This window comes from Cryptomeria japonica, chromosome 3, assembly GCF_030272615.1.
Source record: "Cryptomeria japonica chromosome 3, Sugi_1.0, whole genome shotgun sequence".
Lineage (NCBI taxonomy): Eukaryota > Viridiplantae > Streptophyta > Pinopsida > Cupressales > Cupressaceae > Cryptomeria > Cryptomeria japonica.
The window spans coordinates 334,009,607-334,019,999 of record NC_081407.1 but is presented as its reverse complement, the minus strand read 5'-3'; the positions used below and the strand labels follow the sequence as shown (position 1 = coordinate 334,019,999).

At 33.1% G+C, this 10,393-nt stretch overlaps 1 long non-coding RNA gene across 1 annotated transcript; it reads right to left on the bottom strand.

Moving 5' to 3' along the window:
- Positions 1-2,920: 2,920 nt before the first annotated feature.
- LOC131874539 (uncharacterized) lies at positions 2,921-3,354 on the bottom strand. The gene is made up of 3 exons (XR_009371892.1): positions 3,269-3,354; positions 3,095-3,166; positions 2,921-2,992 (listed from the first exon to the last, which is right to left on the bottom strand). It is a non-coding gene; the product is annotated as an uncharacterized LOC131874539 (long non-coding RNA).
- Positions 3,355-10,393: the final 7,039 nt, after the last annotated feature.

The following is a 10,393-nucleotide window of genomic DNA, read 5'->3' as shown; positions in this document are numbered from 1 at the left end:
TTCGCATATGCAAGAACACATTTCCAATTGGAACAATAGTATCAGTTGTGGATTTTGCAGAAAATTATACTCTAAAACCACAAGAGGAAACTCAATCACAATACTACAACTCAGTGCAAGTGGCCATATTTGTGCACATTATATATAGACATGACCATGACAGTACAGAAGATAACAGAAAAATTTTGAGGGAGTATCATTTCTATGTTAGTGATAATCGATTACACTCTTCAGAGTTTGTCCAACATTGTTTCGAGGTATTTTATGATAATCTTAAGGAAAGAGAAATTGACATGAAACAACATATGATATGGTCAGATAACTACACTGGACAATTAAAAAATGCAAGAATGTTTTATTGGCTATGCAAAGTTCACAAGATAACCAATGTCCAACATTTATGGAGTTTTTTTGAAGCGGGACATGGTAAGGGGGAACACGATGGAGCCGGTGCCTGTATAAAAAGAGCTCTTGCTAGAGAACAATTGAAATTCGAGGATGCAGTGAAATTCAGAGATGCTCGTGCAGTTGTAGATTGGTGCAATTCAAAGTTGTCAAAAGGATCAACTGAAAACTCTACAATTCGACGTTTCTTCTGGTTGATAGAGGAAGATAGTATTCCTATTCGGCATGATTGTAATACCATCATTGGATCAACTAAATGGCATTCGTTTAAGAGTTCTAATTCAAACACATGGACTATATTAACAAGGCAACTTGCTTGCTTTTGTCAGTTTTGTGTTTCCGGAGATTGGGAATTTTGTGAGAATAAAGAATGGGTTGAAGAATGGCAACAAAGATCATTGACACCCATAGATGCAAATGATCCGCATGAAAGAACTGATGAAGATATGGATCAAATGTTTGCATCAAATGACTATGATCGCATTTCAGATCTTATACAACAAGGTAAAATTATTTTTGAAATTTGTTTTGATTTATTAAATAGTACATAAATTTATGAAATCTTACAGTGTATATTTTTGTTTTTATTTCTCATTAAATATTAAAATAAAATTGTTTTGTGCACAGGACATGTCTATGCTGTTGTTGCACCAGAGGACAATGAAGAGGGGACAGAGTATTGGTTGGCTCGATGTGTAGAGCCAAAACATAAGCTAACTACTCCTCGAGTAGATGATGATGGTTATGACTATCCAACAGGATCTGTGGTTGTTGTTGGCACTTGGCTACGCAAATATCTAACAAGAAAGAATGGATTGCCCGCATTTGAAGATTATGAATTAGAGAAAAAGATTATACATTACTCACATTTGGTAGTGGCAACTAATATAAAATTGGATAGATATCGTGGCAGGCCTGCTAATAAACAATTATGGACTCTCTCTATGGAAGAGCATGAGACAATTATAGATGCTTTGCAAAAGAGAGAGGATGCAGATGGTATAATAGAATGAATATCAAGTAAGTTATAATTTGAACCCTTAATCCACCTCCCTTTTAAAAGTCGCGATGCATATTATATATAGTATTTTAAATCATGAATCATAATTACAAAATCTAATCTACTAAAATTTTGTTTCAGGTCTACCACAAGTAGAAGGCATCAATGAAAACAAAGTTATTTGTGCATACTTTATGTTTCATTTTGAATAATTACAAGTAAGTTAAATTTTTGTACCCTTAAGGCAAATCCATTTGTATTTTAAATTCAATGTATTCTGATTATAAAAACTAATCATATGTATTTACTTTTTCTAGGTCTCTCAGAGTAGACTTGGCCTCAATGACTACTATATTGTTTGTGCATACTTTATGTTGTATTTTAAATTCAATGCATCTTGATTATAAAAAATAATCATATGTATTTTTTTTTCTAGGTCTCTCAGAGTAGACTTGCCCTCAATGACTACTATTGTTTGTGCATACTTTATGTTGTATTTTGAGAGATATAAATCCTTATTATTATAATTTAAATAGACTATTTATTTTATTTTAGATATGTCTTCTTGATTACATTTTGTGTACAATATACATAAATGAGAGACTACTGGTCAAATTTATGAATGAGATAATTATGTTTTAATCAAGTTCTATTCATTATATTTGTTAAATGATACTTTTTGATTTAGAATATGTTATAATTATAAGATATGTTTCGATACTTAGTTCAAGATGTATGCACATGTAGTTTATCTAATCACAAGAACTATTTAAATAAAATTCCAAAAATAAAATTACAAGTCCACATAATGCCTATAAAGTTGTTTAAGCACAACTTCCATAAATAAAATTTCAAGTCCACATAATATATAAAGTATGCGCAAAATTTCAAGTCCACATAATTTCAAGTCAATATATATGATCTAATGTGCACATAATTTCAAGTCCACATAATATCTAATGCGCACAATACACATAAAGTATGCACATAATATATATGATCTAATCCTATTATGAAACTATCCATATATATAAAGTATGGGTGTGCACGTGTAAACAAATATGTAAAGCCCGTAAAATAGTACATATCAGAGCCAAATAAATAGTAAAATTTCAAGTCCACATAATCCATATAATATCTAATCCATATATATGTCTAGATGGTAACATGATGTTCACTCCACATAATATCTAATGTGCACAAAATATATAAAGTATGCACAAAATATATATGATCTAATCCTATTATGCAACTATCCATATATATAAAGTATGTGCACGTGTAAACAAATGTGTAAAGTCCATAAAAAAGTACATATCAAAGCCAAATAAATAGTAAAATCTAAGTGCTATCATCAATAACATCTCGTGGTCTCTTGTCCCTAGGACGTGGTCCAGATCCACCTGTCTCATGCTGTACAATAAAAAAATAATATTAAAATATTACTTGAAATTAACTATTAAAAGAATCATTTATCAAATATAGTAGAATTCGTAAATTAAGTTACAAACTTACCATATGCTCATCAGATCCTGTAGCAGTATCTCTCTTGTCCCCAGGACGTGGTCCAGATCCACCTGTCTCATGCTGTACAATAAAAAAATAATATTAAAATATTACTTGAAATTAACTATTAAAAGAATCATTTATCAAATATAGTAGAATTCGTAAATTAAGTTACAAACTTACCATATGCTCATCAGATCCTATAGCAGTATCTCTCTTGTCCTCGGGACGTGGTCCAGATCCACCTGTCTCATGCTGTACAATAAAAAAATAATATTAAAATATTACTTGAAATTAACTATTAAAAGAATCATTTATCAAATATAGTAGAATTCATAAATTAAGTTACAAACTTACCATATGCTCATCAGATCCTGTAGCAGTATCTCCTCTAGCAGTATCTTGTGCAGTATCAACACCAAATGCAGTGCTAGCTAACTCCTGTACAAGGTCAAATTCAAAGTGTCCAATTAAATCTTAAATTAAGAGTAAAAATAAGATCAAATTAAGTATTACATATTAATACCTCAAAGGATGTCGATGTGCGTTCAAATTGGCTCTGATCAAAATTATGAGGATAACCTATCCTAATGGTAGTGTCCACCTGCATACATGCATTTAATGAAATCATATTTAGTGAACATATATATGTGTACTAAATAATTTCAAGTAAAGTTACAATATTGTAAGAGTTCATATTTAAGTTAAGAATTATAAGATACATACCATAGATGGTGTCACAATAGTCAGACCCTCTTCTTGATGTGATGTAGAGGGTCCCTCTTGACCTGAATCCTGGAGAAAGAAGCATTCAATGTATCAACATGAAAATTTATATAATATACGACGATAGCATATTAACTTAAAAAGATCTAGTACAATGTCTAGATAGAAATTTATACTATACCCCATAAGGTGTGCCGAGTTGTCTTCCAGTAGATGCAATATTAACTCTAATATTAGGCATAGTCCTTATCTACATAAACAAAATTTATTTAATGAAGTATTAGATTGTATAAAATAAGAGATGCACTTAGTTTATACCTATATTTAATAAAGTACATAAAAACATTGACATGTACATGTATATTATATATATCTATACCTGGTCAAGATGAACATCCGAGCAAAGAAAATCCATATAAGATGTCATCATACTATCATCTGCTGCATCATGCTCATCTGGAACTGAAGTAGATCCTGCAGCAGTAGTAGGACCTACACACGTCTCATGACAACTCGAACACATATGTGGCATCCATCGAGGAGCAGATGCCATGTGAGCAGCTTGCTCACTCAGGTTCCCTGTGAGGGAAGTCAAAGCATCTAATGTCGAAATGAATGATGTATTTTGGACATCTGCAGGAATCGATGGAGCAACAAGTGGAACTATGGGTGGATCCGGTAGGGGATTATTACTCCATGCCCCTAATCTATGCTATGGCATTCCACGACCAACACCCTGGAATGACTTAATATCAAAATAATTTGGTTTTTGGTTCATTACAAACTCATAGTATAATTTCTTCAAAAAATAAAAAGGGACCTCATAATTACGATGTGGTGGATAATCAAAAACCATCCACCATCTATCCCAAAAGTATCTAGCCATTTCTGGATGCACACACCACCTAATTGAAATTCTTTTCTGGTTAGGTTGCATTGGTTCTCTTGTTTTTGGGTTGGTAAAATATGGACATAAATGAGCTTTGGTTATTTTCAAATCTGTGATTTGTCTATAAGTTAAACCATCGGCATAAAAATCATGCAACTCTTGTCGTCGTCTATGAAATTGATCTAATTGAGAATCAACAGATCTAACTGACTCGACAACAGTTTGCATTGATTTTGCAAACTCTATAAGATGGGGTGGCGTGACTTGCTCATTTTGGATAGCAGCAATGTTTTGTTCAATCACTTGTAGGTTTTCATTAATTCGTTCTCTTAAACGAATTTCATCCAATCTAGGGGGTTGTGGTGGTGGTGGTGGTGGTGGTGGTGGTGGTGGTGGTGGAGGAGGAGGAGGAGGAGGAGGAGGAGGGGGTTGTGGTGGGGGATTTTCACCTAATAGTTCATCTATGTCAAAAACATCCATGATGGCAAAGAACTCCTGCATATATAAAGATATACATGAATTATATACAACTCTATGTCAAAGAAGAATCTATTTTACTAAATTAAAAAAAAACATTTATAAATAGTAACATTTCTATGTTGTTGAATGAGATACACATGAAATATATAATATAATATTGAACTTAAAAAAATATACATGTACATACTATTGAATCTTGAAATATAAAATTTGCGCATAAAACTTAATAAAAACTTTCAATGAAACATCATAAATCTATTAGAATTCAATTACGTAGTTTTGAGATAATTGTCATCAATTCATATTACATTGATTAGTCTTCAAACAATCTTAAAAAAAAACTAATCTCCCATGACTATAAATGACATACTTAAAACATATTATATTCTAAGTGGTTGTCATGTAAAGACAAAACATCAAAACTTTTGAAGAGTTAAGCATATTTCACCATTAAATTTCTCCCATAATCAAATCTACACAAGATTATAATTTACAAAAGGTCTTCAAAAAATATTATTTCCTATAAATCATTTATTATAAAACTCCGCAATCATTTGTTTTCATATATAATCTTTCTATAAAATTTAAGATATCAATCCATACACAAATTCTCTTACAAAGTTCAATAAGAAATGAAGGATAGAGGATTAAATACTAAGATTGTTTTGAGAGATCAATGGAGTAGATTGATTGAAAGGATTGTGTGCATTAGAAGCTTCCAAGTGGCAACTTAAATGTTTGGTGCACATGAGGAGTTCATGATCCAAGAAAGTTTTGAGGAAAAGGTCTTCTTAGGGGCGTATACACCAAGATGTTGTAAAAAAAGGTAGCCAAATGACCAAAAAAAGATAAACATGAGTGCGTTATTGGGAAATTCATTTAACGCATTTGAGGTCTTTTTTGTAGTGTTTTTTTCTTACACTATACTAGGCTTGTTTACACTATCGTAGGTTCATTAGGACTATCCTAGGTTCATTAGGATTGTCCCAAGTTCATTATTGCTTTCTTAGGCTCATTAGGACTTTCTTAGGTTCATTAAGATTGCCCTACATTCATTAGGATCATTTGAGGCTCATTGGGACTTTCAAAGAAATGTTGCTCTCTCATTAGGCAAGGAGGATATAGACCCTTTAGGTTCTCTCATGTTTTATAGACATTTGATAGGTTTTAAATTCGAAATATTCATTAATGGAGTTAGTCTAGTGTTTCTTGGTTAGTGAGGAGGATCAGTAGATGTACATCATTAAAGTTTACATAAGGGTTGCATTCAAGTCTTGAAATATTCCATCTCTTGTTCAAATATATGTAAGAAGGGGAGAACATTGGATATATTACATCATTAGATAGTGGATATAACCATTGAGTTTTAAAATTAATTAGCCTCAATAAAAAAATCTCAATTTCTATATATTTCATAAATGCATAATTAGATAAATTATTACTTATAAATAAATCAATATGCATTTCTTTCAAAGAAACAAGAAACATACAAATAATAATAAGTTGTGATCTATATATCTAAATATGAAAATAATTCCATTAAAACTTTTACCTAGGTTAAGCATAAAAGTGATAATAAAACATAATCACCATGTTTTATTTCAACCTTAAAAGTAAAAGAACTCTACATATCCTAAAATTAGGACTTAATCACATCAAATAATTCTAATATAACTCAAAATACTCCTTCAACATATAAGATGATCTATGCTAGATGGCCATGTCTTACTTTCATTCCATTTATGGATTTCTTACATAGTAATACAAAAAATAACTTTCATCGAAATTAAGCATCTTTAACCATGAGATTATATATATCCTCAATTGTATATTCAAAATACTTCTTGGGAATTATATTTTTCAAATCTTTCAGATGTATATATAATGAGCACCCCATTTAGAAAACTCATTATCAATCAACATTATAAATCAAGAATATTTTTTATTTTGTATTAATGAATTATATATTTGGCATATTAGCTTCCTTTATGAACCTATGTAAACCAAACTCCAATTTTAGTAACTTATCTAGTTTTGCTCTAAAATTGTGTCCATAATTGATCCTTTTATACCATCACATGACATAATAGGACCTTTATGCCATGACATGGCATAAACCTAAGCCTAAACTTTCATATCTAAAATTTGAAAAACTTAATGTTAATTACTTTTAAGGTTATACTAATTTAGTGGTAACTTTTGTATTGCCTAATGAGGATTAAGAACAATTTAGGTACATATGTTCGGTTTTATGTCAATTTCATTTTCGAACATTTTTGTTTTTGTTTCCATTTCATTTTTGGTTTTTTGTTTGTGTTGATTTCATTTTCGAATGTTTTTGTTTTTGTTTCCATTTCATTTTCAGTTTTTTGTTTGTGTTGATTTCATTTTCGAACGTTTTTGTTTTTGTTCCCATTTCATTTTTGGTTTTTTGTTTGTGTCGATTTCATTTTGTTAATTATCTAGGTTTGGTTTTGGTTTCTAAATTTGTTGATTACGGTTTAGGGTTAACTGTTCAAAAATATTTTACATCAAAATAAAGAATTTACAAATATAAAAAATAATTTATTTATATGCTACTATTAAAAAAAACTAAAATAATAAAAAAAAAACTAAATAATACACCAAAAAAAGAGAAAAATATACAAGAAAATTATGAACTGTGAAAATAGGTGACAGAATGTGCACCTGTGATAGTGGTGGAGGTTTGAAGTGGAAACCACAACACGGGGGCCCGTTTTCGATATCTTCTTGTGCAACAGTAAAATGAAAAATTATCCCAAAAAAAGGGTAAAAATAGCTTTTCAAAACGGGCCCCCGTTTTTTAAAAACGGGCCCCCGTTTTTTTTAAAAACGGGGGCCCGTTTTGTTTAAAAACGGGGGCCCGTTTATTAAAAAACGGGGGCCCGTTTTATCTGGCTTCGGCACCCCGTGACCTTTCGGCTCGGGAGCCCGAACCATTAACGGGCCCCCGTTTTTTAAAAACGGGGGCCCGTTTTGCGGAGCGCATTTTCCAACGCGCAGACTTCCGTGAATTTGTGACTCATTAGCTTGCACATACCCGATGATTCCAAGGCGAGGAGGCTAATCCTTGACGGTGTTAAGGATCATATACTTTTGCATATCGTAGAGTTAGATACAATGAAGAAGATGTGGGACACCATTCTGAATCTATACCAAAATGCTACCACTAACTGAAAATTGATTCTTAGGGAGAAGTTGAGGAATACCCGGATGAATAAGGGAGAAGATGTCACAAGTTACCTCACTAGACTTATACTTGTCAAGGATGAGTTAGCAATTATCGGAGATAAACCAAATGATGATGGGCTACTATGCATAGCCCTAAATGGGTTTACTAAGAAGTGGGATGTCTTTGTTCAAGTTATTAATGGACGAGACACCTTACTAAGTTAGGATCGACCTTGGAGTGATTTCACTTAGGAGGAGCTTAGACTAAGTCTTGTCAATGGAACCAGCAGTAAAAGTCAGAAAAGTGAGGTGGAACAAGAAAATGTAGCCCTAGCAGGAAAAGGGAAAGCAAAGAAGGGGTATAATGAAGGATAGAATCCAAAAGATGAGAAGAAGAGAAAGGATTTGTCTAAGATCAAATGCTATGGTTTTCATGAATTTGGCCACTATGTCAATGATTGCCAAAATAGGAAGAAAAATGAAAAGAAACAAAATAAGCATACGACAACTTCAATAAGTGTAGATAATATTTCTAGTAGAATGGAGGATGAGTTTTCTCTCATAGCTTGTCTAACTAGCTCAACCTCAGAAGGTGTTTTGTATATAGACAATGGGGTGTCATTTCATATGATAGGAGTTAGAGAGTACTTTTCCATTTATAAGGAGGACGTCAAAATTTAGATTTCTATGAGGAAAAACTCCAAACTTAATCCAGTTGCGAAAGTGACTATTTTATTTCAAAGGGAGAATGGAAAATCGATTCCCATTCATGATGTGTTGTATATGTTAGGCTTGGGTATGAATCTGATTTATGTATTTGTCCTTGAGGATAAAGGGTACAATGTACTTTTTAGAGGGGCGCATGTGTTAATCAAGGATAAGGATTGTAAATCGCCCATAGTTATTGGAGTTAGGAGTTGTCAACTTTCTGGGTTGCAGTCTAACACTCCTAAGGCACTTCTGAGCAACAGTAATCCTAGAGCTCAAGGAGAGCTGTGGTATAGGATTATCGACCATATATATCATGGATCACTTAAATTGCTTCATGAAACAATGACAGGAGTTCCAGACATGAGCACAAATAATGATGATATATGTAAGGGATGTGTGTTGGGGAAGTTTGTGAAAGAAGCTTTTCCAAGGAGTGACACCACATCCAAGGGTGTTCTTGATCTAGTACATTCAGACATGTGTGGATTGATGTCGATTAAATCTCTCATAGGATACGAATACTTTGTAACTTTTATTGATGATTTCTCTAGAAAGACTTGGATATAATTCTTGAAGACAAAGGATGAGGTCTTCAGTCGCTTCCAAGAGTTCAAAGCTCTTGTGGAGAATTCGGCAAGCAGGAAGGTGAAGGTTCTTTGATCAGACAATGGAGACGAGTACAAAGGGAAAGAGTTCTAGGAATTCTATACCAAGGAAGGAATCAAGAGAGGGTGGACCATTCCTTACAACCCGTAGTAGAATGGGGTTGTTGAGAGGAAGAATCATTCTATATCGGAGGTAGCAAGGGCTATGTTGTATGACCAAGATATGTCATGTTACCTATGGGTAAAGGCATGCAATATGATAATATACATATAGAACATGGTTCCACATAAGGTACTAGGGAAGATGACACTAGAGGAAGCATTGACTAGGAAGAACCCTGACGTCAGTCACTTCAAGATATTTGGGAGTTTGGTGTATTGTCACATTCTAGTGGATACAAATACCAAGTTAGATAAGACTACAGAGATGGGGTACTTTGTGGGGTATAGCAAGACCTCAAAGGCATATCAGATATTTATTCTAGAGATCGGGAGGATTATAGTAGGGTGTGATGTCAAATTCATGGAGGACAAGGCATTTGTGAGGTCCAAATATTTACCAATAGATGATGAGAGTGAGAAGCCAACAAAAGCTACAAGGATCGTTCAACAGGCTCAGTGGAAGCAAAGCACGAGTACAGTTACTAGCACAAGCACAGGTTCTAGTGTTGAGTTCCAAAAATATGGAGCAACAAATGCAGCAAATCCAAGAGATGCGGTAGGAAGACATTGGGGTTGATATTTCATCCTCTACAGTTGGTAGCAGGAATCGTGAGGTTCAACAAACACATAGGGATACACAAGAGTTTGTGGGTGCTCCTAGGACAAGCAATAGACAACAAAGACAACCTACTAGAATTAATGACTATATGGCTTTAA